At 48.2% G+C, this 21,366-nt stretch overlaps 1 long non-coding RNA gene across 1 annotated transcript in view; it reads right to left on the bottom strand.

Annotated features, from left to right (window-relative positions):
- Window positions 1-21,026, bottom strand: part of LOC138297265 (uncharacterized) — a 147,968-nt gene extending 126,942 nt beyond the window's left edge. Inside the window, exon 1 of the long non-coding RNA XR_011203984.1 lies at window positions 20,971-21,026. This is a non-coding gene — a long non-coding RNA (uncharacterized lncRNA). The remainder of the gene's footprint in view (window positions 1-20,970) is intronic.
- Window positions 21,027-21,366: the final 340 nt, after the last annotated feature.

Genomic DNA, 21,366 nt, shown 5'->3' with positions numbered 1-21,366 from the left:
GTTGCCGCCACCACAAGGGAGCTCCCTTCCGAGGACATGTCTGTGTCGCTGACGTCTCCACGGGTCCCCGTTGTGGAGCTCCCCTCGCCCTCCGTCTCACTGGTGAACTCGGAGTCGGTTGCATGGCCCTCCGGGGCCATGTGAGATGCAGCTCCCTCATGCTCCGATGCCACTTCTCCTCCGCCTGATGATGCTAATGCACACATGAACAGGAAGACCACAAAAAAGGGGGGGGGAGAAAAAATGACATGTTGAGTGCATGCATTGGCGACACCGTTGGCGGAGAGGACAGACACAGAAGCCCCCTGCACTACGCCGCGCACTCGGTGTACAGTACTCAATTATTGTGACTTGGCCTACAAGCCTATGGACGACAACTGCACACATAGGTGACCCAGGGCCATGGATAGCTGTACTTAGCACCCTACAGAGGTGGGGGGCAGGGGCACAGGGCCATGCCTTTTGGAGGGGACCAGCCTACAGAAGTCGTCCTGGCCTAGAGATACCCACAGCCCTCCTCCCCCACCCAGACACCTCCACTGTGCGCTAACATAGCAGAATGTGCTGGTACTCACCCCCTTGTGTCTGCTGTGATGTCCTCACGCGCCCATCCAAATTCGGGGTAGGCCACCGCCAGGATCTGGGACATCAGGGGGGTCAATTGACGGGAGCCACCCCTCCTACGTTGGGAGGCCATCCCCAGCAGAGCCTCCGCTGTCTTCCTGCTCCCGCGGCGGATGTCCTCCCACCTCTTGCGGCAGTGGGTGCCCCGTCTGTTGTGGACCCCCAGGGTCCGGACGTCCTTGGCGATGGCACGCCAAATGTCGATCTTCTGATGGGCGCTGACCTATGTGACATGGACAGGGTGGGAAAAAAATATCATCATTTTCTGCATGGTCGATGTGAATGGCCCCCCCTCCCCAACCTTGCCATATGGCACATGCTCTCATCTGTCGTGCGATGCATGCCTCATTCACTCACCTCCCCACCATCTTTCATCCACCCCACTCAACACAGGCATTGCCCACAAAGCATGGTCCCAGTGTACTTACCTGTTGGTCTGGAGGACCGTAGAGTAGCGCATACTGGGGGAGGACCCCATCAACAAGTTTCTCCAATTCCTCAGATGTGAAGGCAGGGGCCCTTTCCCCAGTCGCAGCAGCCATTGTATCTTCCAGACCGAGGTCACAGCAGCACTTGCAGTATAGGTCCTCTCCTGTGGATGATCAGGTCTCGAGTGATTAAGCAGATAGAAGATGGCGGTCACGCCCGCGGCGGTGCGTACCGCGGCGGTGCGTACCGCGACCGCCGGCGCACATCGTCATTGGCTCCTGAGACCCATAGGGTTCAATGTTAACCAATGCTGCTTTGCGCCGCGGTCTTCGACCGCCTACCGCCACGGTGTGCCACGCCAGAGCATTGACCTCACATCCCATTGTCACACTTCACAGGTCAGGCAGCCGCCATTTCAAGGGCCCACATGGCTTAATTTGTACTGCGTCACACAGGCCTAGGCCTTGCATTGCCACTCATACAAGCCATTCAATGCATAGCGAATCGTGTTCTGTGCAAGCTGTGGTTACGTACCTGTGGGTTGCTTGACTCTGTGCTCCATGTTGTCCTTCCTAGGCACCGTCCGCTGGGACTTGCGAGGAGATGGAGGAATGTTCCCGTGTACAGACCGCTGGTGGACCTGTCGACAATGGAAGAAAGACATGTCATACTGACATACAGACTTGACCGAGCCACTATACAGGAACTGTGTGCCCAGCTGGAGCCAGACCTGATGTCCCCCATTCGCCAACCCACAGGGATTCCCCCTCTGGTGCAGGTTCTGTCAGTACTCCATTTTTTGGCAAGTGGATCATTCCAAACAACAGTGGCCATATCATCAGGGATGTCTCAGCCTATGTTTTCTAAGGTTTTGTCCAGAGTGTTGTCTGCCCTGATGAAATACATGCGTAGATACATTGTTTTCCCTGAGTTGGGCGATTTGGCTACAGTGAAGGGTGATTTCTATGCCCTTAGCCACATCCCCAACATCATTGGTGCCATTGATGGGACCCATGTGGCTTTGGTTCCCCCCAGTGAAAGTGAGCAGGTGTACAGGAACAGAAAAAGTTATCATTCGATGAATGTCCAGGTGGTCTGTTTGGCTGACCAGTACATCTCCCATGTAAATGCAAAGTTCCCTGGGTCAGTGCATGACGCGCACATCATGCGAAATAGCAGCATCCCTTATGTGATGGAACAGCTACAGAGACACTGTGTGTGGCTAATTGGTGACTCTGGTTACCCCAACCTGTCGTGGCTACTGACCCCAGTGAGGAATCCCAGGACAAGGGCAGAGGAACGGTACAATGAGGCCCATGGGTGTACTAGGAGGGTGATCGAGCGGACCTTCGGCCTCCTGAAGGCCAGGTTTAGGTGCCTGCATATGACAGGTGGATCCCTAATGTACTCACCAAAGAAGGTGTGCCATATCATCGTGGCCTGCTGTATGCTTCACAACCTGGCTTTGCGACGCCAGGTGCCTTTCCTGCAGGAGGATGGTCCAGATGGTGGTGTTGTAGCAGCTGTGGAGCCTGTGGAAAGTGAAGAGGAGGAAGACGACGGGGACGACACAGACAACAGGGACACAGTGATACAACAGTATTTTCAGTAGCACACAGGTACGAATCAACCCCGCCATTTTACATTTACTTAAAGTCTCCTGCCTCTCTACTGTCTGTGTTTCCCCCCAGTTCCTGTTAACTGAGTTGTGACTTTCCCTTCTGTTTTCAGAGCTGTGGGCCCCACTGCGTGACCTCTGCTTTGTTTGCCCATGGATTACAGCTGTGTGACAGTGGTATGTTGTCATCACAATGTAACTGAACATTTTGGCACCGTTATGTCTAATACATTTGTTGAAAATACAAGCAGACTCAAGATTTTTTAAGTGCAATAAGTGATTTTATTAAAGTGCTAAATTTAGGGACATGATTGTAAAACGGTGATGGGTGATGTTGGAGTAATGTCCATGGCAGAGTCCAGTTTTCAGTCTCACAGGTGCATTGTCCATATGCCTGTGGAAGGATGGAGCAGGGGCAGTTTAAGTTTGGACAGGGTGACAATGTGGGACAGTGGGATGACATCAGGGGGTATCGTTTGCTGGCGGGGTCTTGGCATCCTACTCTGTCTTCTTGTGAGATCTCAGGTACCGCTTGCGGGGTGGTTCTTCTTCTGCAGGAGGTGGGGTTCTGGTGGCCTGTCGTTGTGTGGGGGCCTCCTGTCCACTAGCGCCGGCGGAGGTGGTAGGCTGTTCCTGGTCCAGGCTAGTGACAGGGGCCCTTTGTGGTGCCACATGGTCCCGCAATGTGGTGACTATCTGGTTAAGGGCCACGACGATGGCCCCCATTGCAGAACTTATGTTTCTCAGTTCCTCTCTGAACCCCATGTACTGTTCCTCCTGCAGTACCTTGATCTCCTGGAACCTGGCCAGTACCGTAGCCATCGTCTCCTGGGAGCGGTGGTATGCTCCCATGATGGAGGAGAGGGCCTCTTGGAGAATCGGTTCCCTGGGCCTGTCCCCCCCTGTCGCACAGCAGCCCTCCCAGTTCCCCTGTTTCCCTGGGCCTCTGTCCCCTGGACCGTGTGCCCACTACCAATGCCCCCAGGTCCCTGTTGTTGTTGGGGTGGTGGGTCAACCTGGGTGCCCTGTAGTGGTGGACACACGGCTGATTGACGTGTCCTGGAGACAGAGGCATGGGTCCGCTGGGTGGGAGCTGTGCTGGTGTTCCCAGAGGGGGTTAGCTCTGCTGTAGCCTGTGGCTGTCTGTGGGGAACCGACTGTCCCGAGGTCCCCGATGGGCCAGGCTGGTCATCTGGGTCCAGGGAGACAGAGCTGCTGTCATCACTGGGGGCCTCTTCTGGGGGTGGGATGGACATCTCTGGACCCTCCTGGGCGGTGTGGTGGCGTTCGGGTCCTGCAGGGGTATAAGAGTATGGTTATTGCTTCTGTGTGTGCCATTTCGTGTAATGGGTGGGTGGCCGTGTACCCCAGTGCTGGCATTCCCTTGTGGGGGCTTTTGTGACGGTGGCTTGTGGGGGAGATGGGTATGTGCAGTGGGCATGCTTTGGTGATGGGTGTCCATGCTTTGGGGAGGCATGCAGGGCTAGGTTTTGGGATGGGTGGGTTGTGATGGTGAGCCATTTGCAAGGAGTTGGTGTGATGGGGGTGGGGGTGAGGGTGGGGGTATGATTTGGCATGCAGGTGGGGTGGGGGAATGAAGTAGTGAAGATTTGACTTACCAGAGTCCATTCCTCCGCCTACTCCTGCGAGGCCCTCAGGTTGCAGGATGTGCAAGACTTCCTCCTCCCATGCTGTGAATTCTGGGGGAGTAGGTGGGGGTCTGCCGCCAGTCCGCTGTACCGCGATATTGTGCCTTGATACCATGGAACGCACCTTCCCCCCGTAGGTCGTTCCACCGCTTCCTGATGTCGTCCCGATTTTGTGGATGCTGTCCCACAGCGTTGACCCTGTCCACTATTCTGCTCCATAGCTCCATCTTCCTGGCAATGGTGGTGTGCTGCACCTGTGCCCCGAAGAGCTGGGGCTCTACACAAACTATTTCCTCCACCATGACCCTGAGTTCGACGTCAGAGAACCTGGGGTGTCTTTGGGGTGCCATGGGGTGGTGTGGATGAGGTGAGGGGTGGTGTATGTGTTGTAGAGTGTGGTGAGTGTGGTGGTGTATGGTGTTTTGTGCGTGGAAATTGTGTGGGTGATGTTGTGATTTGCCTCTGTGTGATGGTCTACTCTATGCTGTGCTGTCTCTCTCTGTCCTTCAGTCGCAATTGTGGTCATAAGGGTTTGTGGGTGATGTGGGTGTGTGTTTTATATTTAATTGGGTGTGTGGGAGTGGTGTGTGTATGTGTCTCAGGTGTGTGTATTTTGAATTGTCCAATGTGGTAGTGTTTTGTAAAGGTGTGTGTATTTTGACCGCGGCGGTGTGTACCACCAATGGAATACCGCAGTTGAAAGACCGCTGAGGGGATTTGTGGGTCGGAATGGCATGGGCGTATTTCTGTTGGCGTGACGGTGGAGGTTTGGTCATCGCCAGTTTTTCGCTGGCCGTTGCTGTGGCGGACTTTTGTTGATGTCAGGTTTTTGGCGGTTTGCCAGTTGCGGGTCAGAATGACCGTGGCGGTTTACCGCGACCGCGGCGGTGTTATGGCGGTCTTCTGACCGGCGGTAAGCGCTTTTTACCGCTGAGGTCAGAATGACCACCTAAGACCTTTAAACACTCTGTCCCCTCGTTAAGTCTGTTTCAAGCTATGAAAAACTGCAAGATAAGTAAATAAATAGATTGATTGAAGTAGGAACCAGGAACTCTATTTCTGCTGTCAACAGAGCTGGCCCTCAAACCTGGCACACCTAAATATTTGCCTGGGGTGGCAGGAGCTTAGGCCAAACACTGTTGTTTCTAGTGCGACCATTCCCTGCTCTTGAAACACTTATATGGCTGTAATCAATGGACATTGCTCACTCTAACCCGACTCTTACCTAAGTAACATCAATAAATTACCTCTGTGGAAAAACATAATAACACATTCTGTTTACTCAATGTCAGTGAAAAGTGTAAGTTATAATTATCTAATTGAGGTAACTTCCGACATTCTATAAAATGTTTTTGTACTTAGAATCATTGCTCAACCTAGGTATTCCTTTACGCATGAAAAATGAATCTGTGATTTAAAATAGCGTGAGTATCTGCCTGTGTGTGCTCCAACACCACCAGTGGAAAGGGAGGAATGACAACTGTTGTTACCCGTATTCTCATAGAGCATCAAAAACCGTGGGGTCAGGTCAATTCTAATACACAATAATTAATTTTAACAATTGGTCTGGCTGTTTTGCAAAATCACATCACTACAGGGTATCCCCCATCTAGTTCCAAAAATCGAACTTTATGTGTGTGAGCAAAAGATCCTACTATTCCAGTTTTACATAGACTCTTCTCTCACATTATGATGCCCCGGAAGAACTAGATGAAGAACTAGATTAAGTTTCCAACTTAAAATAAAAAGGGACAAGCAGTTTTTTTTTTCTGAGGTCTGCACATTTATAGTTATTCATTTGCCTGTCTTGGAGTTGTGCAGCAGGACATTCCATAGAAATCGGAGCAGCTGGAAACATGGTCCACTGTACACGTTTAGGCTGCAGCGCATTCAATGTTCAACCAAAATGTGTCTCCTTCTATACAGATACACGGTTCAAATAATTATGTTGCCCTAGTTTGAAGTTTTTGCTACACTGGTCGTTTGTTGGGCGTCAGAATTTATAGATAGGTTCATGCTCATTTTGAAATCAGTAGGGTGTTGTTGTTGATCTAGTACTTTTATAAACGTTTTTTTAAGGCAGTCATAGAACTAATGAAAATTATGTATATTTCTTAGAATAATTAAATTCAGAAATTGCAGCAATAAAGAACATAAGCAAATAAATGACAAACATAGATTAAGTCATATTTGCTAGATTTCATGCGCTGATTAGTCCCAGTGAAAAATATTTTAACGTTTGCATTGAATATGACACACAGTAAATAGTAGGTGTCTTTCATTAGCCTAGTGCCATGGTCTTCAAACTGTGGGATTGGCCCCATGGAGGAGCCTTAATAATCCTAGGTGGTCAGGGTTGCCAGACTCTGGCAGAAAGGAGCATTTTGTTCTTCTTGGGAACAGAGACAAACACCATGTTGAAAACAGTGCTGTGTGTTTAGTGAAAAAAAAATGAGTAGCAGTGAGCCACTCTGTAATTGACCATCAGTAATATCTTTTGTCACTTGTATCCTGGCTAGGAGTAGGTGTCAAATGTTGAAGAGGGTCCAATTAATACTCAAAGTCCCTCCTCCTGTTTCTGATGAAGAATCATACTGAGAATGCTTTAAACATTTAAGATGGCTGTCAATAGAATATTGGCAAAAATATATTTTATCGTGTTTTCTAAAAGGACAACTTTACATTACTGCAATGTATGATTTGTTAAATATATTCAGCACTGATAATTTTATAGGATAATCATGAGAATAATGTCTGTCAGTAATATTTTTTCACTCTGTGCTGGAAATGGTGAGCGTTCACCAGTTACAAAAAGTCCAAAGACATTTTCCACTTACTCCACTAGAGCAGGTGAAGACAGGTAGCTGAAAGCTCCTTAAAGTAATAATATTATACATATAATTTTAGTAAAACTAAATGGTCTTGGCTAACGTCTAAAACGTAAGAGCTGTCAATTTCTGTATTAGCTCACATAATTGAAAAAATGTCATACCCTATCCATTGATGAACAGATAAAGAACATTCAGTAAAAGCTAAGAAAAGAAACTCACTCACTCATATCACAAGAGATGGAGGCACTGCTAAAACTATTCAATAATAGAAAAGGCAATATTTTTATTTTGTTCCTTTGTTTCTTTTTTCTAAGCAAAGTATTGATCATGAAGCTCTGGAACTTATACACTGTACATAACTTGTCATTGAATGAGTGTTGGTTCCCGAACGTCTGCTCAGAGTGCACAGCTGGTGCAATTAAATGTCAGTGTGCCATGTACAAAGGCTGCTGAGTCTTTACTTCACCTCAGGCTTCTTTAAAACACTATCAGACACTTCCTACCCCTTTATCTCAATCCTGTAGGTTTCTGCTGCTTCCCAGCTTTTTTCTTTGTGTTGGTATTCAAATTTTCTCTTCCTCTTGTTCACTCTGTTTGCTTTTCCCTCTCTTGCTCTTGGTAAATGTCCAATGCAGAAAAATAGATGCCAGTCTCAAAAATAAGTGCTAGTGGTCCCCCACTTGTAACCATCAGTTCAAATTAAGCACTCATTCCAAACAGAAATATGCTTAACATGTTAAGTTTCTAGAAGAGAGGACAATATTGCAAGTATAGAAATGTGCCCTGTAGTTGTCCCTCATGTCCAGAGATGTGCCAGCAGCATTCTGCTGAACAGGAAGCTGATGTACCTCTTAGTCAACTAAGGAAGGCAAGAGACCAAGTCCTGATGTAAGCACATCAATACAACCCTTCTGAAAAGATTTACTTGTAATTCACTATGTGGAGTGCAAGGGTGTGATAAGCCTATGTCCCTGATTACACACCATGCATCGATTGTCTTAAGATAATGATGGCATAATTGGCTGCCAATCCGTAAATATCTAGCACAATACATCCTGAATCTTGCACACCAGCACATGGGCAGTTGTAAAGGAAGATACCACCAGATGCACAACACATCAGTTATAAATGCTGTCACGTCCTGGGACAAAGGACACCGAGGTATCTTCACCCTATGGAGAAATGTTAACATGTGATGAACACCACATGGATGGAGACACCCACAAAAATGTAATTGTTTTTTCAAATTTGAAATAATATGTCTTTATATAAAGGAGTAACCCTCATAGACATGAAGGCTAATTTAAACTAATGGCAGTCACATCAAGCTCTTGAAGCAATTAACTTAGTGTAATTGTCCATTAACTGTCCTGCTTCAGAGAAGGCTGGATTAACCCCTGCGGAGTGAGAAGCCCGAAGCTTATGACCAAGCATTATTCAAACGTTTGTAGAAGCTGCTGAGAGCTGGAGGGAGAGCTTTAAACTTGCAGTGCTGTTGTGAAGAAGTTAGACAGAATAGAAATTGCAGAAAGGTTCGTTAAAGAAAGGTATTTTCGTGCTAATCTACCTTCTGCCACCCTTCACTCTCTAGGCACATCCACTCCTTCCCAGCTCAAAGCAATGCCCCCAGCTCTCATACAGAAAGTGGAGAGATGGTACTGCACTTACAGTGGCTCTGTGAGAGCCGCTCCTCAGTGTGGTACCATTTTCCCTCTCAGCGCAGCTCTGCAGAGACCCACACTGACAGGAGAGAGGGTGGTTGACATTGGCACAGTGTTAGAAATGGGGTCTTTGGTTGACAGTCAGGTTACCCCCTGTTCAAGCAAGGACCCTCACTCTAGTCAGGGTAAAAGAGAATCACCCTCAGCTAACCCCTGCTTACCCCCCTTGGTAGCTTGGCAGAGCAGTAGGCTTAACTTCAGAGCGCTAGGTGTAAAGTATTTGTACCAACACACACAGTAACTTCATGAAAACACTACAAAATGACACAACACCGGTTTAGAACAATAGGAAATATTTATCTAAACAAAACAAGACCAAAACGACAAAAATCTGACATACACAAGTCAAGTTATGAATTTTTAAAGATTAAACTCAAAAATAGCGCTTAGAAACAAAAATGCTTCGATGACATGTTAACACGACGTCGTGACTGAGTCGTTTCCAACAAGCCGACACCAGCGGCGCCGGGCACGGAGTCCTGTAGACCCCCAAGTACAGTACCTTTGGTGAAGAGTGAAAACAAGCCGATGCGCGAAGGCGGGAATCGCGGCGTCTGTGCGAAACGTTGAATCCGTGCACTTCGAGCGGCGTCGGTCACGACGTGGTGCGGCGACTTCCACGGAGTCGCAGACTTCAGCGGGGCTACTGCGGCGTCGGGCCTGCGAAGAGCATCGCGTTCCAGCGAAGGTCACGGCGTCAGGTGCAGGCGGCGTTACCGGATTCAGCAGCGGCGTCGGTCCGAAGTCATCCGAAGTCGATTTCCTTGGATTCCACCAGCTTTCCTTTCAAGGGCCCAGGGACTGGATAGGGCACCACTTGTCGGGGCAGGAGTCTCTCCAGAGACTCCAGGTGCTGGCAGAGAGAAGTCTTTGCTGTCCCTGAGACTTCAAACAACAGGAGGCAAGCTCTAAATCAAGCCCTTGGAGATTTCTTCACAAGATGGAAGGCACACAAAGTCCAGTCTTTGCCCTCTTACTCTGGCAGAAGCAGCACTGCAGGAAAGCTCCACAAAGCACAGTCACAGACAGGGCAGCACTTCTTCCTCAGCTATCAGCTCTTCTCCAGGCAGAGGTTCCTCTTGGTTCCAGAAGTGTTTCTAAAGTCTGTAGATTTGGGTGCCCTTCTTATACCCATTTTAGTCTTTGAAGTCACCTTTCTTCAAAGGGGACTCACACCTACTTGTGAAATCCTGCCTTGCCCAGGCAAGGCATCAGACACACAGCAGGGGGTTGGAGCTGGCATTGTCAGAGGCAGGCACAGTCCTTTCATATGAGAGTGACCACTCCACCCCTCCCTCCTAGCAGAGATGGCTAATCAGGAAATGCAGGTTACACCGCAGCGCCCTTTGTGTCACTGTCTGGTGTGAGGTGAAAAACAACCCAACTGTCAAACTGACCCAGACAGGGAATCCACAAATACGGCAGAGTCACAGAATGGTTTAAGCAAGAAAATGCCCACTTTCTAAAAGTGGCATTTTCAAACGCACAATCTCAAAATCAACTTTACTAAAAGATGTATTTTCAAATTGTGAGTTCAGGGACCCCAAACTCCACATGTCCATCTACTCTCTAGGGGAATCTACACTTTAATCATATTTAAAGGTAGCCCCCATGTTATCCTATGAGAGAGACAGGCCTTGCAGCAGTGAAAAAAGAAATTGGCAGTATTTCACTGTCAGGACATATAAACCACATTACTATATGTCCCACCTTATCCATACACTGCACCCTGCCCTTGGGGCTACCTAGGGCCTACCTTAGGGGTGCCTTACATGTAAGAAAAGGGAAGGTTTAGGCCTGGCAAGTGGGTACACTTGCCAAGTCGAATTTACAGTGTACAAATACACACAGGGACATTGCAGTGGCAGGTCTGAGACATGATTACAGGGTTACTTGTGTGGGTGGCACAACCAGTGCTGCAGGCCCACTAGTAACATTTGATTTACAGGCCCTGGGCACCTCTAGTGCACTTTACTAGGGACTTAACAGTAAAACAAATATGCCAATCATGGAGAACCAATTACGTACACATTTTAAACAAGAGCACTTGCACTTTAGCACTGGTTAGCAGTGGAAAAGTGCCCAGAGTAACAAAAACAGTAAAATCAGAGTCCAGCACACATCAACAACCTGGGGAACAGAGGCAAAAAGTTAAGGGAGACCACGCCAAGGATGAAAAGTCTAACACGTGTCCCCCCCAGCTAAAAGTGGGGAGCAACTACCCAACCTCATGGGAGTTCTCATCAATAAGGCGGAAGAACCTGGACAGACCATCAGCATTGGCGTGCTCTGTACCAGGACGATGTTCCACCATAAAGTCCATCCCCTGTAGGGAAATGGACCACCTTAACAGTTTTGGATTCTCACCCCTCATCTGCATTAACCATCTGAGGGGCCTGTGGTCGGTCTGAACTCAGAAGTGAGTCCCAAACAAGTAGGGTCTTAGCTTCTTCAGTGCCCAGACCACAGCAAATGCTTCGCGTTCGATGGCACTCCACCTACGTTCCCTGGGTAGTAACCTCCTGCTAATGAAGGCTACGGGTTGATCTAGGCCCTCTTCATTAAGCTGTGAGAGTACTGCTCCAATACCATGCTCTGAGGCGTCTGTTTGCACAACAAACTCCTTGGAGTAGTCAGGTGCCTGCAGCACAGGGGCTGTGCACATGGCAGCCTTCAGGGCATCAAAAGCGTTCTGGCAAGCCTCTGTCCAGATCACTTTCTTGGGTTGCTTCTTAGAAGTCAACTCAGTTAAGGGGGTAACAATGGTACCATATCCCTTAACAAACCTCCGGTAATATCCTGTGAGACCTAAAAAGGCTCTCACTTCAGTGTCTGGGTCTTGGGAGTCTCCCAAGCCAGAATCGTGTCAATCTTAGGCTGTAGGGGTGCCACCTGGCCACTCCCCACCTGGTGTCCTAAGTACACCACAGAACCCTGCCCTATTTGGCACTTGCTCGCCTTAATAGTGAGGCCTGCCTTCTGCAGGGCCTCTAACACTCTCCAGAGGTGTTGCAGGTGTTCCTCCCATGTGGAACTAAACACAGCAATGTCATCCAGGTAGGCGGCACTGAACTCATCCAGTCCTGCCAACACCTGGTTGACCAACCTCTGAAAGGTGGCAGGGGCGTTCTTCATCCCAAAGGGCATCACATTGAAGTGGAAGTGCCCATCTGGGGTAGAGAATGCTGACCTCTCCTTTGCCCCCTCAGTTAAGGCAATCTGCCAGTACCCAGATGTTAAATCAAACGTACTGAGGTACTTGGCAGCTCCTAACCGATCAATGAGCTCATCAGCTCGGGGGATGGGGTGTGCGTCAGTCTTGCTGACCGCATTGAGACCCCGGTAGTCCACACAGAACCTAAGTTCTGGAGTGGCACCAAGAGCAGCAGCCTTTGGGACCAAGACCACTGGGCTGGCCCAAGGACTGCTGGAGTGCTCAATAACCCCTAGGGTTAACATTTTGGAGACTTCCTCCTTAATGCAAGCCCTGACCCTGTCAGTCACCCTGTAAGCCTTATGTTTAACAGGTGTCCTGTCCCCAGTGTCCACATCATGTGTGCACAGGTGTGTGACTCCTGGGATCAGGGAAAACAGCGAGGCGAACTGTCCCAGCACGTGGCGACAGTCCCTCTGCTGTTCCTCAGTCAGGGAGGGGGAGAGGATCACTCCCTCCACAGACCCATCTTTCTCTCCTGCAGACAGGAGGTCAGGAAGAGGCTCACTCTCTTCCTCCACCCCGTCATCTGTCGCTAGGAGCATGGATATCTCAGTTCGCTCAAAGTGTGGTTTGAGGCGGTTGACATGTAGGACCCTCAAGGGGTTCCTAGGGGATTGCAAGTCTACCAGATAGGTGACCTCGCTCTTTCTTTCCACCATCTCAAAAGGCCCAGTCCGCTTATTTTGGAGAGCCCTAGGCTCCACTGGTGCCATGACCCACACTTTTTGTCCAGGCTGAAACTCAACCAGAGTGGCATTCTGGTCGTACCACCGTTTCATATCCTCCTGGCTTGCTTCCAGGTTCTCCTGAGCGAGACTCCTGAAGCGGGCAGTCTGGTTTCTTAGTGCCAGCATGTAGCTAAATACATCCTGGGGTGGTTTACTAGGAGCTTTCTCCAAAGCCTCCTTCACCAAACTGAGCGGTCCCCTCACAGGATGGCCATAGATGAGCTCAAAGGGGCTAAAGCCAAGTCCCTTTTGAGGCACCTCCCTGTAAGCGAACAGAAGGCATGGCAAGACGACGTCCCACTTACGCCTCAAGGGCTCTGACAGGCCCTGAATCATGCCTTTCAAGGTGCGGTTGAATCTCTCAACCAGACCATTACTTTGGGGGTGGTAAGGTGTGGTGAACTTGTACGTTACCCCACACACCTTCCACAGAGACTTCATACAAGTTGATATGAAGTTTGTACCTCTATCAGATACCACCTCCTTGGGGAACCCCATGCGGGCAAAAACTCCCATCAAGGCACGTCCCACCACGGGGGCAGTGACCGTCCTTAGAGGAATGGCTTATGGGTATCGTGTGGCATGGTCCAGCAAGACCAGGATGAACCTGTTGCCCATGGCTGTCTTGGGGTCCAGAGGCCCCACAATGTCAATTCCTACCCGTTCAAAGGGAGTACTGACTACAGGTAAAGGTTGGAGGGGAGCTTTGCATTTCGCCCCACTCTTGCCACTTGCCTGACAAGTCTGACAAGACCTACAATAAGCAGCTGACTGCTTGTGCATCAAGGGCCAGTAAAAGTGGGAGACAAGCCTCTTATAGGTCTTGTCCTGCCCTAGATGTCCTGCCAATGGCACATCATGAGCAAAACCCAGTAGGAAGGCCCTGAAGCACTGGGGTACCACCAGCATACGAGCTGACCCAGGCTCAGGAACCTTAGGCTCACTGTACAGGAGGCCATCCTCCCAATAAATCAGGTGAGTACCTGGCGCCTCGCCAGCCGCCTGGGCTGCAGCCTGCTGCCGCAGTCCCTCAAGAGTAGGGCACTCTTTCTGCGCTGTGCAGAATGCTTCCCTGGTGGGTCCCCCTTCCTGCTGCCACTGTGACAGCTCAGGGACCTCCCCCAGTTCAGCCACCTGCTCCCCTGTAGGTTCCGGGGCGTCAACCTCAGGCTCCGCCTCCTCCCGGACCGTGGGAACCTTGGGGGCCAGTTTCCCGTGCCCCCTGCCCTTCCTCTTCTTGGTGGTCCCCTGGGCCACTGTTTCAGGCTCCAGGGGCTCTTGACTACCCTGATTGGCTGCCATAGACCGGGTGGATACGCATACCCACCCAAGCAGACCCAACATCTCCAAGTGAGACCTGTGTTCCACCTCCTTCCAAGGGGAATCCTCCAGGTCGTTACCTAGCAAACAATCAACAGGTATGGTTGGACTCACAACTACTTTCCAGGAACCTGAGATCCCCCCCCATTCAAAGGGAACCTGCGCCACTCTGCAGAGGCGCTCAGAGTTGTCTACTGCAACTACTTGGTGAAGTACCCGGGGATCAATCTGCTCTTCAGACACCAGGTGACTCCTCACTGTAGTCACACTGGCTCCTGTGTCTCTCAGAGCCTCCACCCTCTGTCCATTAATGGTCACCAATTGCCTGTACTTCTTAGTGTTATCAGGCACTAGGTTTCTCTGGACCATCTCACTGTCCCCTAGTGAGACAAGGGTCATTTCTGCTGGTTCCCACCAACCTGAAACCAACTCCTCCCCAAGAGCTACACTGGCCAAACCCTGGGACGGTGCACCAGTGGGTGCCGGTGTACTTTTGGGGCATTTGGGGTCCCCCCTCACATGACCCACCTGGTCACATGCATAGCACTTACGTGGGGGACCACCTGCCACTGGCTTCCCTTTGGACAACCATGGCTTCTTTTCACTGGGGGGTTGGGAATCCTTACCCTGGGAATCAGTTTGGGGCCCTTTAGAGAACTCCCCCTGTTTGCCCTTACCCCCCCTTTCTTCTGAGAGGGACCCTGCCCACCCTTGGCGTGGTCTCCCCCATACCTCTTTTGGACCCTGGTGCTCTCCCAGCGGTCCGCTTCCTGCGCAAACTTCCTGGGGTCAGTCAGCTTGCTGTCAATGAGGTGCTGGCGCAGCTCTGGAAAACATAAACTGTACAAGTGCTCCCAAGCAATTAAATTGTAAAGCCCCTCATACGTGTTTACCTTGCTGCCCTTCACCCAACCATCCAGTGACCTGCAAAAAGAATCAACACATTCCAACCATGTTTGGGATTCCTTTCTCTTGTAGGATCTAAACTTCTCCTTGTACTGCTCAGGGGTGAGACCATACCTGGTGAGTAAGGCCTCCTTCATGACAGGGTAGGTGAGACTCTGAGCATCCCCTAAGGCCGTCAGTGTGTCGCTCCCCTTTGCCTCAAAATGCTTCACAGGGCTGCCCCCCAATGAGCTTCAGGGACCAGGTTCATGTGGAGAGCTGACTCATAACCCTTGAACCACAAGTAGATATCATCCTCCCTCTTATAATCCCTCACAAGGTCTTTTGGGATGTGTACCCTTCTCTCCGGCTGCACTGTAGGATTGCTGCCACCATCCCTACTGGACTGGCTCCTCTGATGTAACTCCTTTAAGTTAAGCTCATGAGCCAGCTGCATCTTCCTTTCCTCAAGGACTGCTCTTCTCTCATCTCTTTCTTTCTCCAGATTGAGCTTCTGCAGCTCCAATTAGTATGCCCTCTCTGCCTGTCTGTCCTGCAACTCCTCAGGTGTCAGACCCTTGGATGAGACACTGCTACCTGCCCTGGAGACCTTCTCCCTGGACATAACAGGCCCACCCACAATACCATTGTGTACTGAACACTCTTCCTCATCCTCCTCATCTCCCTCCTCCTCTGTGTGCCCTTCAGTGCTCTTAGCTGTCACCCAGGCCCTCAGCGCCTTTTGCAGCTCCTCCTTCCTGGATGAGCTCTTAATGGGACAGTCAAAACTTTTACAGAACTGCTTCAACTGAGCTTTGGTATAACTCTCCAATTTCTCAAGGTCAAAGTCAGCTCCAACTGATGCATCTCCAAGTAGCGACATGATGAAAGGTAAAAAGAGTGCAAAGTTCCAAATGCAGAAACAAGTTCCCAAATGAAGTTCAAAGTCAATCAAGGATCAGCGGAAAAAAAACAAAGTGGACGTAGTGAAAAATCCACCAAAAGAGAAAAAGCAAAAATCTCAAGACAAGCAGTATGTGGTCACGTAGTGGTCTGAACTCAAACAGTAGTGTACACATAATTACTGTATGTCAAGTACAAATACAAGTCCAAATCCCAACCGCTGATCACCAATGTTAGAAATGGGGTCTTTGGTTGACAGTCAGGTTACCCCCTGTTCAAGCAAGGACCCTCACTCTAGTCAGGGTAAAAGAGAATCACCCTCAGCTAACAGCTAACCCCTGCTTACCCCCTTGGTAGCTTGGCAGAGCAGTAGGCTTAACTTCAGAGCGCTAGGTGTAAAGTATTTGTACCAACACACACAGTAACTTCATGAAAACACTACAAAATGACACAACACCAGTTTAGAACAATAGGAAATATTTATCTAAACAAAACAAGACCAAAACGACAAAAATCCGACATACACAAGTCAAGTTATGAATTTTTAAAGATTAAACTCAAAAATAGCGCTTAGAAACAAAAATGCTTCGATGACATGTTAACACGGCGTCATGACGGAGTCGTTCCCAACAAGCCGACACCAGCGGCGCCGGACATGGAGTCGTGTAGACCCCCAAGTACAGTACCTTTGGTGATGAGTGAAAAAAGCCGATGCGCGAAGGCGGGAATCGCGGCGTCTGTGCAAAACGTTGAATCCGTGCACTTCGAGCGGCGTCGGTCACGACGTGGTGCGGCGACTTCCACGGAGTCACGGACTTCAGCGGGGCTGCTGCGGCGTCGGGCCTGCGAAGAGCGTCGCGTTCCAGCGAAGGTCACGGCGTCAGGTGCAGGCGGCGTTACCGGATTCAGCAGCGGCGTCGGTCCGAAGTCGTCCGAAGTCGATTTCCTTGGATTCCACCAGCTTTCCTTTCAAGGGCCCAGGGACTGGATAGGGCACCACTTGTCGGGGCAGGAGTCTCTTCAGAGACTCCAGGTGCTGGCAGAGAGAAGTCTTTGCTGTCCCTGAGACTTCAAACAACAGGAGGCAAGCTCTAAATCAAGCCCTTGGAGATTTCTTCACAAGATGGAAGGCACACAAAGTCCAGTCTTTGCCCTCTTACTCTGGCAGAAGCAGCACTGCAGGAAAGCTCCACAAAGCACAGTCACAGGCAGGGCAGCACTTCTTCCTCAGCTATCAGCTCTTCTCCAGGCAGAGGTTCCTCTTGGTTCCAGAAGTGTTTCTAAAGTCTGTAGATTTGGGTGCCCTTCTTATACCCATTTTAGTCTTTGAAGTCACCTTTCTTCAAAGGGGACTCACACCTACTTGTGAAATCCTGCCTTGCCCAGGCAAGGCATCAGACACACAGCAGGGGGTTGGAGCCGGCATTGTCAGAGGCAGGCACAGTCCTTTCAGATGAGAGTGACCACTCCACCCCTCCCTCCTAGCAGAGATGGCTAATCAGGAAATGCAGGTTACACCACAGCTCCCTTTGTGTCACTGTCTGGTGTGAGGTGAAAAACAACCCAACTGTCAAACTGACCCAGACAGGGAATCCACAAACACGGCAGAGTCACAGAATGGTTTAAGCAAGAAAATGCCCACTTTCTAAAAGTGGCATTTTCAAACGCACAATCTCAAAATCAACTTTACTAAAAGATGTATTTTTAAATTGTGAGTTCAGGGACCCCAAACTCCACATGTCCATCTACTCTCTAGGGGAATCTGCACTTTAATCATATTTAAAGGTAGCCCCCATGTTATCCTATGAGAGAGACGGGCCTTGCAACAGTGAAAAACGAAATTGGCAGTGTTTCACTGTCAGGACATATAAACCAAATTACTAAATGTCCCACCTTATCCATACTCTGCACCCTGCCCTTGGGGCTACCTAGGGCCTACCTTAGGGGTGCCTTACATGTAAGAAAAGGGAAGGTTTAGGCCTGGCAAGGGGGTACACTTGCCAAGTCGAATTTACAGTGTAAAAATACACACAGGGAAACTGCAGTGGCAGGTCTGAGACATGATTACAGGGTTACTTGTGTGGGTGGCACAACCAGTGCTGCAGGCCCACTAGTAAAATTTGATTTACAGGCCCTGGGCACCTCTAGTGCACTTTACTAGGGACTTAACAGTAAAACAAATATGCCAATCATGGAGAACCAATTACGTACACATTTTAAACAGGAGCACTTGCACTTTAGCACTGGTTAGCAGTGGAAAAGTGCCTAGAGTAACAAAAACAGTAAAATCAGAGTCCAGCACACATCAACAAGCTGGGGAACAGAGGCAAAAAGTTAAGGGAGACCACGCCAAGGATGAAAAGTCTAACACACAGCATCACTTGCAATCTCCCATCTCCCTCAGGTACATTGAAACCCAGGAGAGATCAGAGAAGTAGGTTGGAAGCATTACCCACCATTCTACTGCCATTCTTGTGTCTCTGGAGTAGGGGTGGGTGGAACTCACGGAATCTGACTCCACAGAATTCTGCAGAGTTACTTAAAAACTCTGCAAGGTTCTGAAAGTTCTGGCAATGAGCAAAAATAGGCATGTCGTGCTGCTCACACAGTGATTTAGCACCAGTAGCGAGGAGCACACTGAAAAATCAGTGTGAACGCCACCACACGGTGCACCATAGGGCTCAGCTACTCTAGTTAATTTCACTGCCGCTCAGGTAGATTTTGTACTCGAGCCTTCAGACTGCAAATGGTCATGACATTCAAGTGGCTGGAAATCGTGCCAGAGAAAGCCGACTGTCGATCACAAACTTGCCTTTCTGGAGCTGTGTGGCAGAATAAAATCCACCACAGGGTGATTGGTGGAATTTGTCCAAAACTCAGTGGTACAAGAGTACCGCAGAGCCGCCAAAATCCCATGAATCCATTGGGTGGAATAGAATATTCCATCCACTCTCACTCTGGAGATCCATACAAGGCGGTACAAGTGTTTCACTGCAGTGGAAAATCAGTTTCTGATTTGGTTATGGATCCTATAGGCTTTCACCACAATCCATACACAATAAAAAATAAAATATATACTGCGCTTGTGGATCACAGTATTTGAAATTGTAAGGAATGAAAATGCTAAAGGGCTCTGGATATCGTTGTGGTTAAATAGAAAGGGCACGATTCAGAACTTCAGGATTTTGCTACATAGCAGATGTAACACTATGATGTGCTGTATGTTCATACAAATATTCATAAATGGTGGAGAAAACAGAGTGATCTAATGAATTTGCTATGAGAAACATTATTTGTGCTGTAACTAAAAAGCGTAAAGAATGTTAACTTTAATCATTTATTGAAATCCACAAATAAATGCGCAATAAGTTGTGTGGTCATTGTTTGGTACTGTTATTGGTTTTCAGGGAAATAGCGATTTTAAAGCTGTATATATTTATTAAAACAGACAAATATAATAATGGATGAATGAATAAACCAATTTCCAAATGAGGTGATCAGCGAACAGGCCAATGGGATTCTTGTGGATGATTTTCAGAGATTACTTTCTAAAGCTAGTGATCAACTGCACCTCGTAGGGCCATATGCAGTATTTTCACAGCATAAGTGTCTTGGATTACCTTAATAGTTTTGTTTTTATTTTGATGTTTTTTAAGGGCGATGTAAGTAAAACACTCTTTTGTTGCTTATTATTGTTTTTCTGTGTCAGCAAAAATCTGTGCAAAAAGAATTCTGTACAAGTTTTTAAACTGAGTTTTTGAATAAGTACCCATCCAGCCACCATGCAAGGTGCATAACTGTAAAATTGCAAAGAGTGATTAATGAAATGCTTGAATTATTCTCAGAAACCTTTAATTACTCTAGGCAATATCACAGTTCATCTTTTTTGTTCTCTGTGCCACTAAAGAGTGGGACTACCCATATGCAAATCAGCCTTGGTCAACTTCAGAAGGGAAAAAACTAGTCCAAACGGTTTGCCAAATACACTATACACATCAGTAACACCAGACAGGTTTCGGCTGTGTTGGGCTTTATCAGTAACATGCATCTTGAACAGGTGCAGCACGATTGGGAACAGAAACAGAAGAAACCCTTAAGTTGGTCTCTGTAGTAGCAAATGTAGTATAAAAATGGTGGTCTGGAATGTGACCCAGAGTAATTACCCCTTATGCCAATAAGTACATCTATTATGCCAGCACCTGCGTTTTCCAAACGATGTCCCATACTCCAAGAATTAGTTCTAGTGTGCCAATGCCAACAGTTTGCCACAGGTACACACTATCCCAAAAGTTAACGCCAGAATGCTCACATTTTGACATGGATGTCTTGTTATGCCAATAATTATCTCCACTGTACTTGATCCAGCAAACACTCACAAGCATAACACACACATACTCACTCTCTTATGCACAGTTACTTTCACTCATTCACACATATTCTTACTCACACTCACACACTCATTCTTCCTCACACTTCCTCCGTGTTACTCCTTCACATGCTCACATTGCCTCACACTTACTTGTGCAATCTCACTCTTCCATTCTCACTCAATCTTCCTTATGCTCTCTCAGTTATTCTCACTAACATACACACCATCTCTCACTTATTCTCACTCACTCCTCATCACTCCCTCTCACCCATTTTTAGTCAGACACACACATGCACACACTCTCTCTCTCTCAAACACATGTTTACTCATTATACTCACTTACATTTACTCACTGACCCACATTCTCACCTCATACTCATGCATTCTCACATTCTCTCACCCTTAATTACATTAATGCATTCTTACTCACTCAGCTACTCTCTTGAACTCACTCTTACTCTCACTCACTCACATTCTTACTTAGTCTCACTTATTTTGTTTGACTTACTCATTCTCACTCACAGTGACATTGTCATTCACTCTCATTTATTCTCACTTAAACCTGTCAGGCGCTCTCACTCACTTTCACTCACATACATACATGCTTACAAACTCACACATACACATGCTACCTCATACACATGTACATGCACACATTTAAGATTGTTTTACTTACCTTCAACTGCCTGCAAAGGTAGTCTTCAGTGCCGAGCTAAACAGAGTCTTGGAGCAGGAACACAGCTCCCTCCCACTTCAAGCACTGAAAAAATGGAATCTGAGCATTAATTCACAGTAAAAAGTGCCCCATGTTTGTATATTGAGGCAGCTTTGAACTTCCAAAGCAGGGGCGTAGCTTTGGGAGGATGTGTGGTGTGCTGCACCCCTCCTAATAAATCTATTTTGTGATAAATAATTGGGTACAGGTGCTTTCACTTGGGTATAGTGTGGTGTCTGTCGGATTTCACCAGGAATTTTAATACACAGACAAAAAGGCATACACTCTCTTCCTCTCTCTGTTTGGAAAGATTTAAAAAATGTTAGTTATTTCACTAAATAATGTGCTTTCTCTCGC

The sequence above is a fragment of the Pleurodeles waltl genome, chromosome 5, assembly GCF_031143425.1.
Source record: "Pleurodeles waltl isolate 20211129_DDA chromosome 5, aPleWal1.hap1.20221129, whole genome shotgun sequence".
In the NCBI taxonomy this organism is placed as follows: domain Eukaryota; kingdom Metazoa; phylum Chordata; class Amphibia; order Caudata; family Salamandridae; genus Pleurodeles; species Pleurodeles waltl.
This window is presented reverse-complemented; position numbering and strand designations above follow the sequence as displayed.